This window comes from Drosophila teissieri, chromosome 3R (genome assembly GCF_016746235.2).
Source record: "Drosophila teissieri strain GT53w chromosome 3R, Prin_Dtei_1.1, whole genome shotgun sequence".
Taxonomy (NCBI): Eukaryota; Metazoa; Arthropoda; class Insecta; order Diptera; family Drosophilidae; genus Drosophila; species Drosophila teissieri.
In genome coordinates, this window is record NC_053032.1 from 6,869,096 (window position 1) to 6,888,027 (window position 18,932).

Here is an 18,932-nt window from a genome sequence, read left to right on the forward strand (position 1 = left end):
CAGCCAGTTCCCTTACCAAAGCGCTGGGAAACATTGGCGCTTAAAATGCAACACACGTTTTTGTGGCACTGCATTTATCGTGCCCAACCCAATGGCAACACTTTACCCATAAATAATGCACATAATCACATTTAAATAAGTAATTTAATTTGTGATTTTCACATATCGTTAAGTTCTTAAGCTCTATAATGAAAGCGACACGAGGGGAGTGATACGCTAATTATGGCTTATCGTTGAATACAATGTGTGAGTGGAAACGAGAACGTAAACCCCCTCATCACACGTTAATTGCCAAAAATCATGGGTAATCATGGAAACTATTCAGAGAACCTGAAATATAAGCTACGCTTGTCGAATTGACCATGGCGACGAAAATACTTCATTTTTATACTGGACGCAGACGTGCTATTAATAGCTAAATAGGTACAAATGGGTTCATTTACCGCGAGCATAACTGACGTCATAACTGGTTTTTTTTTCTAATAATTTCGGTACTCCCCACTTCCAATTTTGGACGTCTTTGCTCAACTGTTTCCGTAGTGTAGCGGTTATCACGTGTGCTTCACACGCACAAGGTCCCCGGTTCGAACCCGGGCGGGAACAAGTCGTTAATTATTTTGTCAAATTCGCCTTTTTGAGTTGAAGGTGCAATTATACATTCTTAATATTATTAAATGACAATTTTAATAAGCATGTTTATTTTCATGTTATTTTGAAACACTGTCAAAAACATCTTCCTTCTATGGCTTATGAAATATATAAGTATTCACCCACGTACCCTGAAATGAGCAAAAAAATAAGCATAGTTATATAGTAGAATAGGGGAGAATGGAATAGTCGATTTCCTCGCCTATCAGATACCCGTTACTCAGCTAGAAGGAGTGCCAGGGTGACATTTCAACTTTTTGATGGTTAGGGAATAGAAAATTGCAAGAAAAATAGTTAAATAAAGAACAAGAAAATAATTTTCAAATGTGTGGGAGGTTCAGTTTTGGTTGGCTTCTGGGCGCTAGAGTGGGCGTGTCAAATCTTTCCTCTAACCTCAGCTTGCTTAAACTGCACTTTTCAGCTATTATAGTTTCCAGAATCACAGCGCTCATACGGACGGACAGACAAACGGACATGGGCAATTCGAATCGACTTGTGATCCCAATCACAAATATAGATAGGGTCTGAAGCGATTCCTTCTAGCTGCTATGTACATTCTATAGAATCATTCTTTTACCCCACGAGCCATATCGTCATGATCACTCTTGACAGCCTCCCGATTGCAAGTTTCCGTAGTGTAGCGGTTATCACGTGTGCTTCACACGCACAAGGTCCCCGGTTCGAACCCGGGCGGGAACAATAAACTTTTTTTAAATTAGTTTACCAATATTTATTTTTGATTCTTTTACTTTATGCATTTACTATTATGCATTTTGTGTGTTATTAGTATGGTATATTAGTATATCAGTAAAAAAGAAGCAAGGTTAAACAGGAAACAGAACGTTTAAAACTGCAAGTGTGTTAAAGAAGAAATATGGGTTTCTTCTGGGCTTCGCACATATGTATAGATCCCTTTACCTCTTGGCACTTGCGTTTTAATTCGCCTGGCTGCTTTAGTGGCAAAACATTCCGTTTCGGTGTTTTGCATATTTCGGGCACGTTCTGCATTGCGTTTGGGTAATGCCAAGCCATAATTTCCTTATATTACTGTCCTTGGCCCCTTTTGCCATTTTTTGTTGTCCTGGCAGTGCAACATTTGCTTTGTGCAACATTTTAATTACGCATTCAGTTGGCGCAGACTCGCAAGAATTATGGCACAGAGGGGGTTAAATGGGGCACTGGGTAGAAAGGGGCTGTGGCAGGATGCGTTCTGCCGCCGGCAGGAATCAGCTGTTGTAGACACGCCCCCGCCCGCACTTTGTTTAACATTTCGCGCTATTTATGCATAATTTAACCATTTTACTTTATTATTTGGGTCCCGCGTCTTGTTCTTGCTCTTGTAGAAAATAAATGGCAGGAAATATACAAAAATAATGTACAGGGCCAAAACAGTGTTGCAATGCCGTAACTTTAGAGTCGTGGAGTGGGAAAAAAGGGGTTCTGGGCCAACAGCTTGAGTAAATGTTTGATCGGGCTGGCCGAGCCAACAATTTTATAGCACCCTAACTGCGCATAAAATCTTGGCGATTCCCAATTTCATCATAAAACGTAGTTAGACCTGCCCCGCGGGTCGGGGTTGTTTTTCGCAAAACATCTTAAGTTTAATGGCAATTAACCCCTGCGCTACAAAATTAAAATCATGAGCCCGGCTTAACCCGCGTATGTGGCTCCACATAAATCTTCCCTCCAAGTCGTAGAAGGGTTGCCACTGAGAAGTGGAGTCGTGGAGTCCAAAGGAAGGCAGACATGACACGTATTTATAGCGCGCCAACGACCTCACTCGAGCCACATTGCTAATACGCCATGTTGGCTGCTGCTCAGTTTTCTGCCGCGCCATTGTTTTATACATATGTATGTGCATGTGCGCATACCAACACACACTCGCACAAGTCAAGTTGAAACTGGCCTTGCATCCTTCAGTAGACTGAGAGAAAAGCTTTGTTTATAGTTTGAAACAAAATGTATCACCCTTCCAAGGATATCTTTTATCGGGGAGACGTACGGTTCCATATTTCACTTATCAACGGCTAAAGGATTGCTCCTACTGTATTGCAATTCGATACCGTAAACAGCTCAAGAGCAATTTATTTTTAATTTAATTGTCGCCTAATGCATGTATTCTGTATTTTATAAATCATTTTAGTTCGTCATATAGTGTAAATATTCCTCTGTGCAATTCCTCAACACTCTGCATTTGTATTAGCTGATTGTGTGGGGCGATGCAGCTGAAGCAGAGGCAATCGCCGCGTACAAGCTCGTAAATTGAATAAAAGTTCAAATGTCGGCAATTAATAAGCCGAAAAAGTTAATTCCAAGTTTTCACTTCCGCCGGCATGTTGCACCAATAAGGAACTGCGGTTTCGCAGGAGCTACGAAATTACTCGGCTAACCAAGGCTAGATTTGATTTTTGCATTGTTTGGTAAGATCTTTAAAATTCAAAGAATTTTAGCTTTTCGTAGCTGAAACTCTCACCTGATTCCAAAGAAGTTGAAAAGGGTCTTGCTTGTGGCTGTCCCAGCTGATGGTTGGTAAGAGGGACTTCTTACTAAATTGCAGTTTTTATCTCAATAGTGCACTCCATTTCAATACCTCATTCGTACACACAAGTTAAGCTCTCCCCAATGTGTATAGAGCCATTCCCCTGCCGAGAGGAAGTTCGTTTTGTTAAAATAGTCTGTATCTCGCTGGCTTTTACCGCTTCCTTTTAGCCCTCTGCCCAGATTGTGGCACACGCTAATTGCTCGAAACGCTTGCAACCTCTTACCATTACAGCCTCCCTAGAAATCCCGCTCCAAAACAGCCGCCTGGTTCACCATCCATTTTGCCCTAATGCGTTGCCATTGTAATGAAGTCGGGCCACATTTTGAAATCGCTGCTCTGGGGGACCTGAAAACAATACCGGGCCCTAGTTGTTGTTTTTAATTCTGCGCAATGGGTATTGCACATTTGCACACTTGTTGGGTAGGCTTCAACCTATTTTCATTTACAACTGCTGTTTTTAAAATTTAATTGCCGTTCTAATGTCAAAAGCTGTGACCCTTTCGATTATGTTTTAATTCTTGTTCCTTAGTTTAAGTGCGAGATTTTTTTTCGAAGCATACACACCAATGCTGCCAGTTGTTAATATAAAAATGCAGCTCTCCGGAAAGGGGATGTTTAGTGAATTTTTCAGCTATGGTCGCTTTAAAAGGGACGGAGCCACCCGGAAAATGGAAAAAAGCGGAGCACTGAAATACACAAGAGAAGAGCAAAATACTTAAAAGCGAAATATATTACAAAAAAATTAGAATTAGAATTAGAAAATTTCTATTAATTTCAATTGTATTTTTTTGTATAACCTCTAAGCGTTACTAAACATACATAGCCATTTCATATTGGGAAACTAAAAAAGCCAGAGATTTGCTCACGCTGGCCATTGCGCAATATATAAATCAATGTTTTACGAAAAATAAACCGGCTGTTAAAAACAACAATTCCATTTTTACACCTGTTTCACCATAATCTTGATAGCTCCGCAAATTGTTTGCAGCAAACTTTGAATTGTTTTTGTTGCACACCGATGATTTGTTTGCCCAACACAAACACACCCTAAATGGCCAACGCAGGCCAGTTTGTTAATGTTCTTCATAATGATTTTCACTTAGCATCCGCGCATTTTAATTATTAAAACCAAAAACGCTGCGTATGCGCGCTATTAAATAAATGACAGCTATTTGCAGAAAGTTCGAAAATTATTAGGCCCGTGGAGAGGCAATTTCCTACAGCATTTTTTCTGGGCACGCTTGTAAGTCCCCTGACAGCAGTGGCCCGACTCCTGTTGATATTTGTTTGTCTTCCAGACTCTGGCAACCAGGCAAGGGAAAATCTAATTTCTAACACAGAGCAGTACAGATTACGCAACAAAAAACGGCCAGATCAGGGAGTGAAAAAGAATTCTGCCCTTGTTTTGCCGAGGCAGAAGAAAAATCAGGAGACGGCTGACAGCCGAGCCCCCAAAAAGCGTATGCAGTGCATGTGTGTGGCATAAATCAAAGCTAGACAATTTTGGCTTGGGAAAACATGAGCGGCGAAAAATAAGAAAAACAACCAAAGGGGAGGAAATCAAAAGTAAGTGACAAGCAGACAGGCAGACGCACAGAAACACATGTGCACCGCAAACAAACAGGATGTCTGGGGCATGGGGCATGGGGCATTGAAATTGTGTAAGGGGGTTCCGGGGGAGTTGGCTTGACAAGTTGCTCTTTGAATATTTAGAACGCTCCTTGCCTAGGACCGTTTAAGTACTTTAATTGTTTCTTGCCAAGTTGTTAATAACACGCAATTGGCACGAAGGGACGAAATGCTGCCAGCCAACAAATAGGACAATTTCGAGTGATGTTTAAGAGGAGCCCATAAAAAAATCTCCTAAATAAAAATATGTTCATCTTGCTGATGACGATGTAACAACAAAGTAGTTTGTTAGAACATATGAATGTTTAATTGACTAAGGAATAGGAATACGTTGTGGAATTTCAGAAACTAAATTGTAGCCTTCAAATACTATTCATTTTTAATTTTCCTAATTGGTGATTTTTTAAGTATTTCTACAACGCTTTCACATTAATCAAAAAAACACGCATCGCACCCATTTAAGCCATTCACTTATTTACTTATTTTTTCACAGGATAACGCAATGCAATTGTAAACTGATGTAAACTGATTCCAATTATTTTTCCCTCATCCGGTTGCACAACACACACAGCGTTCTTATCGGGGCTCAATAAATTGCTGTCTCGACACGAAATGCACACCTGTGTTTGGGCGAAAACGGAGGATCAGATAGCTGTCAGCCAACTGCGAGTTGCTTAACCTCTCCGCCAGCCAGCCCCCATTTTTATTATTTTTTGCGCCCCAGGTTGGCTTTTTAATCACTCCTCTGAAGTCCCGGCGCGGCCAGACAGTTGGGTATACAAAATATGTCAACAGAGGCGACAGCCGGCAAAAAGAAGGCGAAACTCCGGCCACTGTTTGCTTAGACCTTTAGACACTGGCCAGACAATGGCCGGTCATGTCAGCGGCATTTCTGTCTGCCTGTCACGAGGATAGCACTCAAGTCCGCTGCGATTTGCCGGAATGTTCCAATGAATAAACGGATAAACCGCACTGACATCCCGCCAGGACATTCAATGGATTTGAATGAATCGAACAGCAATTATGGAAGGACTTGTGAGTGGTCAACAATTGCATTACGCAGTGGTTAGCTTTGAAAGCAAACCATTTTATGCAGATTGCTACGAAAATCATTGAAGATGAAGTCGAGATTATATGTTACAAGTGCACTGAAGAAAATCACTCGAATATCAGTAAATTTGTTGCTTTTTTAATTGTGCTTTTGGGACCCCCTCACAGTTAATCAATCAATAATTGCTAGAGAATAGCGATTACCAAGATAATTTATAACAACATAGTTATAAAAAAATAAATTACACAAAGTAGTTTTTTGTTAGGCCCCCTTACTATAAACTTTCTTCTGAATTACAGAATTCCAGACGTGTAGTTACGTTTTCGTCGAGTGTGCGGAAACATTCATCGAACCCCATTGACTCTTTTGGGGTCTTTGTGATGAAGTATGTGGATAGAAAACCGCACAAACCGCAAGGGATTACTACATCAGAAGAAACCGCAAAAGGGGTTAATGCACTCTTTGCACATGGGACACAACAAGCCAATTGGTTTTAGTGAGCATTCGAAGGTTGCCAGGGTCTGTCACATGCTCGCCATTTAATATTTATTAATGGTCGGCAGGGAAAACAAAAATGGGGAAACCAAACCAAAATTGAATGCATCAGCGAGCCAGTTAATATTAAATTGCCGCATCAATGAGCGCAACAACAAAGAGATCAATTTGATTGAGCATCAATATATAACCATTGTCGAAAACTATACTTAGCTGGGGTTGGAGGCTTCCATTCCATCCGAACATCAAACGCTTCATAAACGCGCCGTCATAACCCAAAAAAGCTTAAGGAAAAACTTATGGCTCCCCCGGGAGAGACTTGAGTGACTACAAAAACAACAGGGAGTGGAAAACCGTACGAAACTATTTCTTTGCGCAGCGTTGTGGAAAATTAAAAACGCCCAGGCCTAAGACTTAAGCAACCTCCTGCCGATGCTGATGTTGCTGCATCTTTTGCTTATTCATAACTGCGGCGAGGGCAGAACAGTTATTATACTTAGCGTACTTGGAATCTGGGTTACACCACCCATATGCATCGCTACATTGGGTCGTTGAACCCATCGTCTGGTATACAATAATCAGTGGTACTCCGCGCTATTCAATCCGTTCCACTCGTCTCTAATCAGCACTCACATTACGCATACGCCTGGTTGTCATAATTTCGCATTATTGATTTATTAGGTCGCAATGTTTGCATAGCCGAATGTGAGTGACAGGGCGATAAGCGAACTGTTTTGGCCTGGATTTTTGCTTTAGCATAAATTACACACCGATTGACAACGCGGCGAATGCGTAATGCAGGAATAGATTTATAATTTGTACTGGGTTAGGCTAAAGCAAGAACTCAAAGAATTCATCATTTGTTGTAAGTGTGGTTCGGAAATAATCTTAAAACTAATATAATAATCAAGCCATGAGATAGCAATATTGTGTGTATATCTATAGGTAATTTTCACATACCATGTACATATATAACATACTACGTTTTATGAAATATGTCAAGCAATTATGTCAATATCAAGGCTGAAATACCTCTATAATAGATCGCAATTCTTTCTGGTATGAACCTATAAATAATGCTTACTTCCCCTAATCCCTACCCATATACCGTATATCATTATTAATATTTGCCGCCCTTCAATTAAGCCACTCAGCGGAGGAAAAGTTATTCCCCAATTAGAGTCGAAATTGCCATTATTCCAAGCAACCAAGGCCTCAGCCTTGGGAGCCTGTATTAAAGTCGAAACCAAGGTAAAATGGCACAAGAATGCAATTGTACTTAAAAGCGCAGCCAGAGCGGGGGGTGAAAATGGCGGATAATAAAGAAGGGGTGGCAAATGAGGGGGTGGAATCTAGGGGTTGGCGAATGAGTCGGAAAAGCCGCTGCGAACATCATTTATAAAAATGGCTCAGCATTTTGTGGGCGTGGCCGGGAGGCGAAGAGAAGCCAGTGCGAAACCAAAACGCATTCAGGCAAACAATTGCAATTGTAATTGAGCCGAGACTTCTCGAATCACTGTCTGTGTGGGGGTGTGTATCTGTGTGCGCCCGGGTATCCCTATGTGTGTGTGTGTGTGTCTGTGTGCGTGGGCCGAGTCTGTTTGCATTGTTATTTCTACATCGGTGGGTCGGTTGGTCGTTTTTTCGGTCGCTTAGTGGCAATAAAAAGAATGCGCGTTCCATGGGGAAATTATGAAAGCGGATTCCTTTTGTTTAGAATCGTTTCTAGATTGCATGCAACCAAGCGGTACGAGCGAGTGTGTGTGAGTGTGTGCGGGAGTGCGGGAGCCAGATATTTTCCATTTCCGCTTATTGCTAATGCGACTGTTGCTGCGAGCCTTCGATATTCACTTTTAACCCAACGCCTCGCATCATTTGAGCCCGTTATGTCTAATGCTGATTGCGGCATCAAATATTTATTAATTTCCATGCCGACTTCCAAATGAAACGGTAAGAGTAAACCCAAGAGTTAAGCTGTACTTTAATCACGCTATGAGTTTTTACTGCGCCCATTTTATTGGAATTTATTTAAACGTCACGCACTAAAAAGATGTTTTATCCAATATATCCGCAGCAAACATTTAACTGCAAACTTTTCGATAAAAAATATGTTTTAATATTTCCCCTATACAAGCACTATTTTTCAAGTGCACCCGCTTACGTTCATTTCACTTTATTTTAGCTAACTTTCTGCTGCAATTCTTAGGTTCCTTCACAACTTCGCAATTTAACTTACATGCCAGAGAATCATTCAAAATAGGTCAAATGAAATTAAAAAATAAAATATTTTGTGCTAGCATGTATTGCAATAACTATAATTAAGGCTATGCCTTCAGCGGTAAAAATTCCTTTCCAGCGATTGCTTTCAATCACTAGCGCAGAGTTCAACTCATGGATGCTCCCGCAGCGCATTCAATGACTTTTGAGTCGGGAAAAGGGAAGATGCTCCCCCAAAGTGCCATACGAAAGTCAAATTTTTTATGATTGAGCAGCCAAGGAGCATGAAAACGCCATTTCCATTGCTGGCATTGAATGGCTCGCTATTTTGTATCATCATGCAATATGACCAGGGAACGCACTCCGACTTTATGCCAATTTCAGCGAGCTGCTGCTGATTTCATTTCCTCTTCAAGCGCGCATATTATTTGCATGCGAGTGCAGATGCGGATGCCAAGTATCTATTGCTGGGGTCATAGGGGAAATCGAAGTTTTATCAAGTGCATCAATTTGCATAGTACTTGCGATCCGACGGACAATGAACTATGATGACTGATTGATTAGGGTGCTTTGCAGGCGATAATGGTGGGGTCCCCCTGAAAAAAGGAGACCTTCACGCCATGGAAAGCCTCTTCAAGTTTTTTCTCGTAAAGTCAATGATTTGTCGGGTTCAAATAAATTCTCATTTTTATGACTTTCTATTGACTTGCATTTCTGAGAGGCAAGAACAACAGGATAATAGCCGAAGATAACAATGCAACTTCAGGCGCTGAACAAAAACAATGGACTTAAGATAAATATTTTCACGCGACGTTTTCACTGCTAATGAAAATTTGCTTTCAACTAAATTAGTATCTGTCTGTGCAGCAACGCTGGCAACAATGACAGAAAATAAAATTAAATAATGCAAGCACTTTTAGGTTAATTAAACTTGAATAGCAGCAAACTGGCTAGCAAACGGAGCGCCAAACTAAGCTCAAATAAAGTGAGAACGAGGATTCCACCCCACCACCCTGGCTAATGCCAACCGGCCAGGACTCCAGGCGTGTCCTTGTAATTGTTATTACAATACTTGTCCTTTTTCGGTGTATTGTCTGGCCGTCTCGCATTGCACTTTCACATAATTGTGTGGCGCTCAGCCTTTTGTTGCCGAATGCATTTTCAGCAGTGCAAGCCGAAAACCCAGCAGAGTGCAGTTGTCCTCCAGGATACGACTGCTCCTTTGGCCCACGAACCCAACTCCTTCTGGTGGCTTTTCTGGCCAAAAGCTGACAGAAATGGATTCAGGCAACGCCTGCCACTGGTTCCGGTTGTGTTTTGTTTTTGCCTGCAAATCTGCAAAAGTAAACAAAAGTGTTGCCAACTTGCCACAGACAAATACAAACGGCAGAACAAGGAGCACGACAAGGATTCGTCGGCCAGCTCCGTATCTTTTAATGCACTGAAAAAAATGATTTATCAGAGAAAAGGGTCTTTTACAATAGTGTTATTCAAAGCCAATTTTAAGAATTATTTGAGTATCTCTGTTGCATTATAAATAATACCTTATACAAGGTAAGATTTAATTTTCTTTTGCTTTCCATTAAGATTTAATTTATTATAAAATGAGAACTCTTATTTGTTGTGCTTTATCTTAAATTTTCGAGTGCATATTCTAGCTTCGATATAGTGAGCATTTTTTGCAGTGCTTAGCTTGGGATTTTGTTTGAGTGCAACAACAAGTTTCTGATACGGCTGCCTACCGGTATTCCTGCTTATTATAATTGCCTGTGATTTCCACCTTTCCCAAACACTTTCTAGCTGCATCGGGTGGGCCAGGACTTTTGGCCGGCAGTGTCCTGCGAGAAATGTAAGCAATGACATTGATGCTGCCTGCACTTCTCTAAGAGAGAGAGAGAGTGTTTCTGCTCATGCTTTTGTTTTGCCCTGCACATATTTATTTTGTATTCCGAAGTTTGTCGGATGGGAAGTTGTTATTATTTGTATTGTGATGGTTGGCAGCATGTCTATGCTATAAAGCAGCTGAAACAAAGCCAGAAACCAGTCAACATTGTGGTCAGCAAATGGAAAAGGTATGGGTTACCAAGTGGTTGAGGATGGATTTCAGAATAATTAATAAATTAAGCAAAAATATACTGGTAAATTGGCATTGGGACAAAGATACATAAAATACATTTGCATAATTTTAAAAATATTGGAGAAATATACTAATGATCTGCTAAGATTTTAATACTAATTCAACTTTTCATTTAATTACGTACAATACGTATTCCTTTGTTCGCCTTGTCTGGCTGAAAGTTTCTTGTATTGTAGTTTACAATTGAAAGATGTTACAAAAGTGAGGATATGAAATCTGTCTATCGTTTCTAACGGCCTGCAGTTGTTCGGACAGTCGTCTTTGGCATCTTCCCCAACTCGGATGTCGTCATAATGCCATTTGCAGCGCACACAATTGCTAATTGCTTTAAATGCATTTTAGCCGGAAGTGGATTTGCCCAAGCCTTTGGCATATGCACAGAAAGCCGGAGCAGTGCTGTGTGCCCTCTGCTATTTGTCCTGCGTATTATGTACTGCATATTGGCCGGCATTATCTGTGGCACATCCTGCCCTCCTTGGTTTTATTCTGCTTTATTTTATTGTATTGTGTTTTTTATTTATTTAAAGCTATTAGCCCGGCTTAGTCCTTGCCTTGGCTTCTGCAGCACTTAGAGTGCAGGCCGTATGTGTAATGTGATTCACCAGTTTCAATAAGCCAGTTTCTTGGCAGCACAAACAACACAGGCCAGCAGAAAAGAATCAGCAGCTTGTCCAATTATTTATTTTTCCATGTAAATACATGCACCATCCTACGGGCTTCTCACCACACCACACTGGTTGGGGTATTTAATTGGAATCTATAAGTTTATGATTGTTTTGTATGCAATTTCCATAAGCAATTAAATATGCATGCCTTTCAATTCATTGTTTGCCCATATTGTCTGCGCCCTTGCCATTTATCCAGGCCTCTCTATTTTCCCAACTCGTCGCCTCACCAGTTGCTGTTTGTTATGGCCGGGCTCTTTTGTACTGTGGCTTAATGAATTTTGTGGCCGGCATAAATAAGAAACAGACAGCAGCCATTATTTGTTTGGTACTTGCATTTGTCAATATTTATTATGGAGTCCAGCCATTCCAATCGAAAACCTTGTGAATATTTGCCATGTTGAAATTGAATTAATTTTTAAGTTGCCTTAAACTCATATGCATATCTCTTGGCAAATGTAAACCACATTATTTATTCTAAGTAAGGGATTAATTAAAGCCAATAAAGTTTCACTTTTGGATACAAAAGGAATACACAGCATGAATATTACATTTAGTTCTGGTTAAATGGACGAGAGGCTTAAATGTCATACTGATATAAATCTAAATACATCTCGAATATTAAACTAAACCTCTTAAAATTGAAAATATAAAATTGATTTTTCAATAGTTGCCGGACTTTTCTTAAAATCTTTTCGAATTCCGTTGCCGCAATTTGTTGATTTATTTCCCTATTAGCTCCCGAGCCAGAATTGAATTTATTTCGACTAATAAAATTGATTGTGTTTTAAAACCCCCAGCTCCGCCCTAAAGGAATTTTACACTTTAAAAGTAAGGCTTAGTGAGAAGATCCGAGCTGTTTTGGTTTTTGGGTTTGAGTTGGCTGCTTATGCGTTGACATTTTTATTGGTATTTTATGTGAATCAAGTGAATATGGCGAAGACAAAGCTAAGCTCCTTCCGAATCGATAAAAATGCAAATTAAACAGCACCAGTGTGTGTGTGTGTGGGTAAGTGCCATATAAACTTGCATATGTGCCACGGATACGGATATATACAGAGAGATATGGTGGGAAAATGGGAGGCGAATGGCAGCTCGTTAAAAGGAAAGCCGTGCGAAATTCAAGTGCCGGAAAATGGCTTTTGTTTAGAAGGAAAACTCTGAGTGTGGTGCTCGCTATCTCTCTCGCTTGCATGCATATAAATATGAAAAATATTCAGAAAATGTCAAACGGAAACAAGTTTCCAAGTCAGACTGCATGATGGAGCACACACGTCCTGGCGGTCACAGGACTCCTAGCAGGCTTCCACTCCTTCGACCACTCGGGCGACAAATGAAAATGGCAGAAATGATCGGAAATGACCAATTTGTAATAAAAATGTAGCCAACTGTGATCCAAGCACAGGCAGGTTTGTCCCATACATGTATGTATGTACATATATACAGTAGTTATGCTCAACATTATAAAATGACAAACATTCTAAGCTTGTTACATGTTGAAATAAAAGTAAATAGTTATTTGTCAATCCAAAAAAGTATAATTTATTCATTAAGTTTTTAACTATATTCAACACTGAAATCTTATAATCCAGTTCTGAGTTAACAAAAATTATTAATACTAAACAGATTGATAGCAAACCAATTACAATTCAATACTTTTTCGGTTCAAGAGAGATAACTCCAGAACTATTTTTTTAACAGCAACTGTGTTTTCGTGTGAGTGTGTGTAAGCGGAAGTAGAGCGCTTGACAGCCACCAATACCAACAAGTGGAAGACCAGTGCACTGCAGTGCAGGAAGCTCACAATTTGTACGGAACACTGCAGTTACCAGGCTGCTTCCAAATCTGAATGTCAAATGCAGCAGCTCAGAGCACTGATCAGATATGACAAGATGACAAATTAGAAAATTTGTCAAAGAAGTTATCGCGATCTTTGGATTGCCGGTTTGGATGGGACTCCACATCCGATTTGAGAGTTCCTTGACCCTTGGGCTCGAGGCGGCACACACATAACTCACACTCATAACTCACAGATGTCGTATTATGCATGAATTTAAAAACAATATCTTGAAAGCGCTCACGCATGTGAGGACTCCGGATCTGCACTCATTCCACTTCTTAGTGAAGTAATAAATCAAGACGAAAGGCGGAAAGTGGAAAACCCTTTTCAACGATTTCTATGCAAAGTGCTGGCACAGGCAGAGTAATTCATCAAAAATAATATAACAAGACGCCAAATGAGAAAAAACGGAAAACAGAACGGCTAAGAAATATAGAGAATGTCTTGGATTGTACATGGCAAAATTGAGCTCCTATACTGCAAAATGATGGTCTTGCAATCAGTTCGTATGTGGGTGTAAATTCGTGTGAGCCATATGGTAAAATCTTGCTGCAAGGCATCTTTTCGTTTCGGTGAGGTCTTAAAAGTAAAATAAACAAATTCTTTGATTATATTTTTTAGATGAAGCACTTACTAAATCCTGATAGATTTTCTGAGCACACCAAATAAAAATAGTGTTAAATAATATCCTAAAAAAATCGTTAGTTTTGATTGAAATTAAAAATTGGCCTAACTTTCTTGGCTCCTACATGAATTAAAAACTCCTTAAAGCTGGCAACAGTTCGACATTCTCCGCTCACCCCATACCCTTTCGAGTTGCACCGTGTCACATTGCTCTGCAAAAAAACGGACTGTAAGCAAATTTCGTTTGGTATTCTTTTGCAGCTGGGTCAGCACTCTGAAGCGCAGTCGGTGCTGACATTCTCCTTGTTTACTGGCTGGTCAAATGTGTCAACAACATTGCTGTGCAATTAGGAAGGTCCTCGAAAGTGTGGAGCAATTTGTTTCCTTCCTCTTTGCACCCTTTAAACATGGCTAAAACCGAGGGGATTCTCTTTAAGCTAAAAATAAGAGCCGGAGAAACGGGAAAGCAATTAATAGTGCTACACATGTTCAACATTCATCTGCATAGCATACCTACATCTGTTTTAGTTTTGGTTCTCGCTCAGGTTGCCTTTTTTTGTGCTGCGTGTGTTTTATTAAGTTTTTAATTAATGTATGAGCAGTTTAAACTTGTAAAAGTGCTGTCATGATAAACTAAAACAATATTTCTCACTTGGGGGCCAACGACGACAGCTCCCCTGTCTGATGTCCGATGTCCATTCTCCGTTCTCCGTTCTACGTTCTGAGTTTTCCGGCTGCCAGGAGAGCAGCCCACCCCACAGGCAGTCGAATTGCCCAAAGGCAAGCTTTTCAAAATAAATGAAGTTACGGCTAAAGAATGGTCGTGTCTGTGTTACTAGCTGTGTGCTCCGGTGGATGTGCCATTAAAATATTTGCATCTCATTATTTAGTTTTGGGATATTCGTGTCGGCCACTGTCGAGCATACCCTCGAACGATAGATGAAGAAATCCAACTATATATCTTTCGTCTATTTTATGGTAATTGACCTTTGCCAATTTCTTACGCATATACCACACTCCTTTTTATTTCGCTTTCTTTTGTGGGCAGACTTTTGTTTCGATTCATTTCTGTGTGCTCTGGCTCTATCTTATCAGGCAAATTGAATTTGTGGTCGGCACCCAATGAGTGTGCTAAACCATTTGGCAAACAGACATCAAGCGGCTTACACACACACACAAATACAGCTGCACTGGGAGAAATCGGCATTATTGCAATTGTTCTATATTATTAATTTTCAGGCATGTCCTCTAAAGGCCCAAGTTGATTGACAAATTAAATGGCTACAGATAACATCAATTACGGAACAGATTTACTGTTAGTATTCATTTGGGAAAAGGTGAAGTGGATTTTTCCTCTGCATTCGAGTGCCAGTCATTTTTCAGAAGTCTTGCAATCTGCTTCGGTTGAGCTTTTGAATGTGTGAGCTGGGGCTTGTGTGTGTGTGTCTAATCCTTTATGCATTTGGTATCCCAGACATGGACTGACCCCGTTTGCGAAATTCTCTACGCCATCTATCAACACATGCCCACAAAGACACGCACACAAAGCACAGGAAATTCACACGACATGGTCAAAAACTTTGCACAATTAAAGTTTAAGTGTTGCACAAACTTGTGTCGTGTGCTCAGGAGCAAGGGAAAGGGCGGGAAAGGAGATGGACGAAAATTGCAACGATGGATGCATAAATTTAATTTTGTTATTATAGACCTTGCCAACGAATCCCAAAGCTGCACAGTGAAGAAGAGTATATTATGTTAAGTTTATAGAAGTTTACAAAAAGTACTTGATTTCACTTTGCCTTATGTTGACACAAAGAAGGTGTGTAATACAAATATCGTGATAATAGGCAAAACCAAGAGGGATATATTATAATCCGGTACCATTAGATTTTAAAGTCCCACTTGGACTGTGCAAAAAGATTACCTTTTAAGGAAGCTTTTTGCTCCATTTACCTAAGAGAGTTTGCCCAATGTGCGGGTGTGTGTTTTGGGGAGTTATGGGAGAAGAAATAACACCTTTCGGAAAGTTGCAAATGCAGTAACAAAGTGTAATTAAAAAGTTTGACTACGCTTGCAAAAATAATGGAATCGATTATGAGCCAGCCCTTGACTGCCACGCCCAGGCTGGCCGGCCCACCTCGCATCCGCCCGCACTCAATGGAATTAAAAGGATATTTTTCGCCTTTGACTCCCTGCTGCCGACTGCCAATTGCATTCCCATGGCCGCCTTTCCCTCGAACCATTGTTTTCGTCTGTCAAATGCAGACACTTTGCTTTTGGTATTCATGCCTCGAGTAGCTGCAACAACCGAGCGGAAAACTCTTGCAGAAACTGTCAATAAGAGCATTTTTATGCATTCATTTCTTTCGCATTTCTGCAATCAGTTGAAAAATTGCAAAAACTACAGCGAACGCATTGAGAATGAAAAGTTTGAGAAATGTTAATGCAATTGCTTTCTCCGAAAAGTCTGAGTTCAGGGAACCTCATTAAAGTCAGCCAAGAATCGCAAAGGCTTGCATAAAATTTGTTTAACGACATCCTGGGTTTAATTAGATGAAGGTCCATTTAATCAGAGGGTATTATCCGATATTACTTAACCACTCTTAACCACTTTATGCAAGCAATTAATTGTAATGGATAGACGGGCCATTCGTCTGTCGCCGTTAATTAAGCACAACAAATGCGACGTTTTTATTTTTAATACTTAAAAGAGTCCGGTCTGTTATTGATTTAAGGGTAAACGTATATTTAAATTTGCATAAACTGTTATTAATAAGGCAGATTAAGCCGGCAATGGTTTGTGTTGAAATCGAATCGAAGGATAAAGAGATAAAATTTGTCGCTTTTTTGTGCTTCTTACACTGTATATGCACATTATTGGGTTATGCACCTTGCTGATATTTTTATTTCCCACGCATTTGTTATGCTTTTTAATGTATTTTTAATCCGATATAATTAATACGGCCCCAATAACGGGCCTATCGTTAATTAATAACATTATTTCGAAAAAATATTAACACAAGCCCGCAAAGTCATAAATAAATCTACGAAAACATCGAATGAAAAATAATACCTACGCCACAGAATATTGGAGGCTTCTTAAAATAAAAAACAAACTCGAACAATTTAATTATGACAATACTGCGCCTGACGACGACAAAATGGCTTAAGTCGCCGCTGGGGAAAACAAATTATGTGTGACAAATTAATGGAAAAGATAAGTTTAAACAATATAGAGCGCTTTAGGCAATTTCCTTGAATATCAGATAGCCTCTGCTCAGCTAGAGAGGGTGCGCGGAACACGTTTTATTTTCACTTGGACAGAAAAGAAAATCAGAAATGAGTGTAATGTGCCAAAGGCAAACAAAGGCTTCAATGCGGAATATATTATAATAAGAGTATACAAATTACACAATTATCATATGGAAGATTTAATCCGCAAGAAGAATGAAGCTTAATGCGAGAAAAAAAAACAAAAATCAGGCATTGGTTGCGTGTGTGCTCCATTGAGTTGTTCACACATGGATTTGCCTTTCATCGTCAATTTAAAAACAATTTCCATGTTTGTGCCATAGTTTTGTCATCGTTTTAAGTGTTTGCAAGTGTGGGTGGGTTCAGGTGATCCACAAACACACACGCACACACGCACCAACCACACCATCCCACTCATCTGTCTGTCCGTGTGGGAGATTGTAGGCTGTTTGTTGTGGTCAGCTGTGCTGAAAAGCTGGAAAATGAATCCTGAGGTTTCCTTGGTCACCGGAATGTTGTTATAGCACTCACACTTCAGGGCCAGAGATGTTGCTCATACGCCAGGTAATCCATATCTTTTTTGTACCCCGCTTTTGCCGGCAGGTCTAATCCAAAGCAAACACCTGCGTCATAAACTTTAAGCCCGACAAAGTTTCGGGCCAACAACCGAATTGGAATCATTGGAGCGTACTTACGGTTTGCCGTGTGAGAGTTTGGCCAAAAAGAAAACTTTTCGATTTGTCAAATGGTATTTAGGGATATCCTTGGTTGGTCTGAAAGTTTAAAGAGTTCCTTTGTACATTTGGTTATAATAATTTTTAACTAACATATATTTAGCTAGGATAAGGAGCGCTGGCTTTACTTTTCATTTAACTATTGTAAATGAATATGTACTAATGTTCGGCTTGATTACTAAAATAATTGGTAATATTAGTATTTCCTTGTAAAATCCTTGTAATAGACAAAAAGATAAGACAAACAGTAAGTCAGGGCTTTACGGCTAAAACTTTAAGGAATTTATATAAGCGAGGCATCAACCAATGCGACATTTCTTCATCATCTTTATCAAGTCGTTATTAGAGTTATTATCATTAATTTATTAAATCCCCTGAACATGGCGCGACATGACAGTCACAATTCAAACAGATACATTTCACCAATTCCCCACCCCGGCTAAACCGAATTTAATGTCCTTTTCTGGGGAAAGCTGTTTCGGAAAATCTTTAGTACGCGGGAGCAGCGCAGTACTGTTGACACTCGTTTCGGAAGGAAGACTTCATCTTCGCAGCTTAGTGGCGGACAAATTCCGAGTCTTGGTCACGCTCCCCCAACCCGTCGACTACATTTAGCTGGTTATTGTTTTAACATTTGCCCCCGTCCCCGTTCTCGTTCTCGTCCCCGTTCTCGTCCCCGTCCCCGTCCTCGAGCTCGAACCGCAAATGTGCGTCTGAGCTGCTCTTATCTTATCGTTATTAACGTTCATTTTATTGTCATGCTGCTCGGCTCGGTGGCAATGGCATTGGCAATGGCAGCTTTTGTCTGCTAGTTGCCATCAGTTGGCCGAGCATTTCAAAAGACCTTTTATTGTGTCATTATTGTCATTTACTCCGCTTTTCCGCTACTCTTGATCATTGCCGAGCTGTGTGGCCTGCATTATTTTGGTTATTTGCGAGTCTCCCTCCAAACGACCTAGTTTCAATACATTATGCCCGCGATGCTCTCTGATTCACCGATGACATGCGTCACTGCCACACTGCGAAAATAGCAAAACGAATTTAAACAATTCTGTTAAAATAGTATTTGAATTCTATTATGGGGGTGAAAACATTCTG

The 18,932-nt window shown here is 40.2% G+C and overlaps 2 non-coding genes across 2 annotated transcripts; both read left to right on the forward strand.

The window, feature by feature from the left end:
- Positions 1-530: 530 nt before the first annotated feature.
- Trnav-cac lies at positions 531-603 on the forward strand. The gene has a single exon. It is a non-coding gene; the product is annotated as a tRNA-Val (tRNA).
- Positions 604-1,274: 671 nt separating this feature from the next.
- Trnav-cac lies at positions 1,275-1,347 on the forward strand. The gene has a single exon. It is a non-coding gene; the product is annotated as a tRNA-Val (tRNA).
- Positions 1,348-18,932: the final 17,585 nt, after the last annotated feature.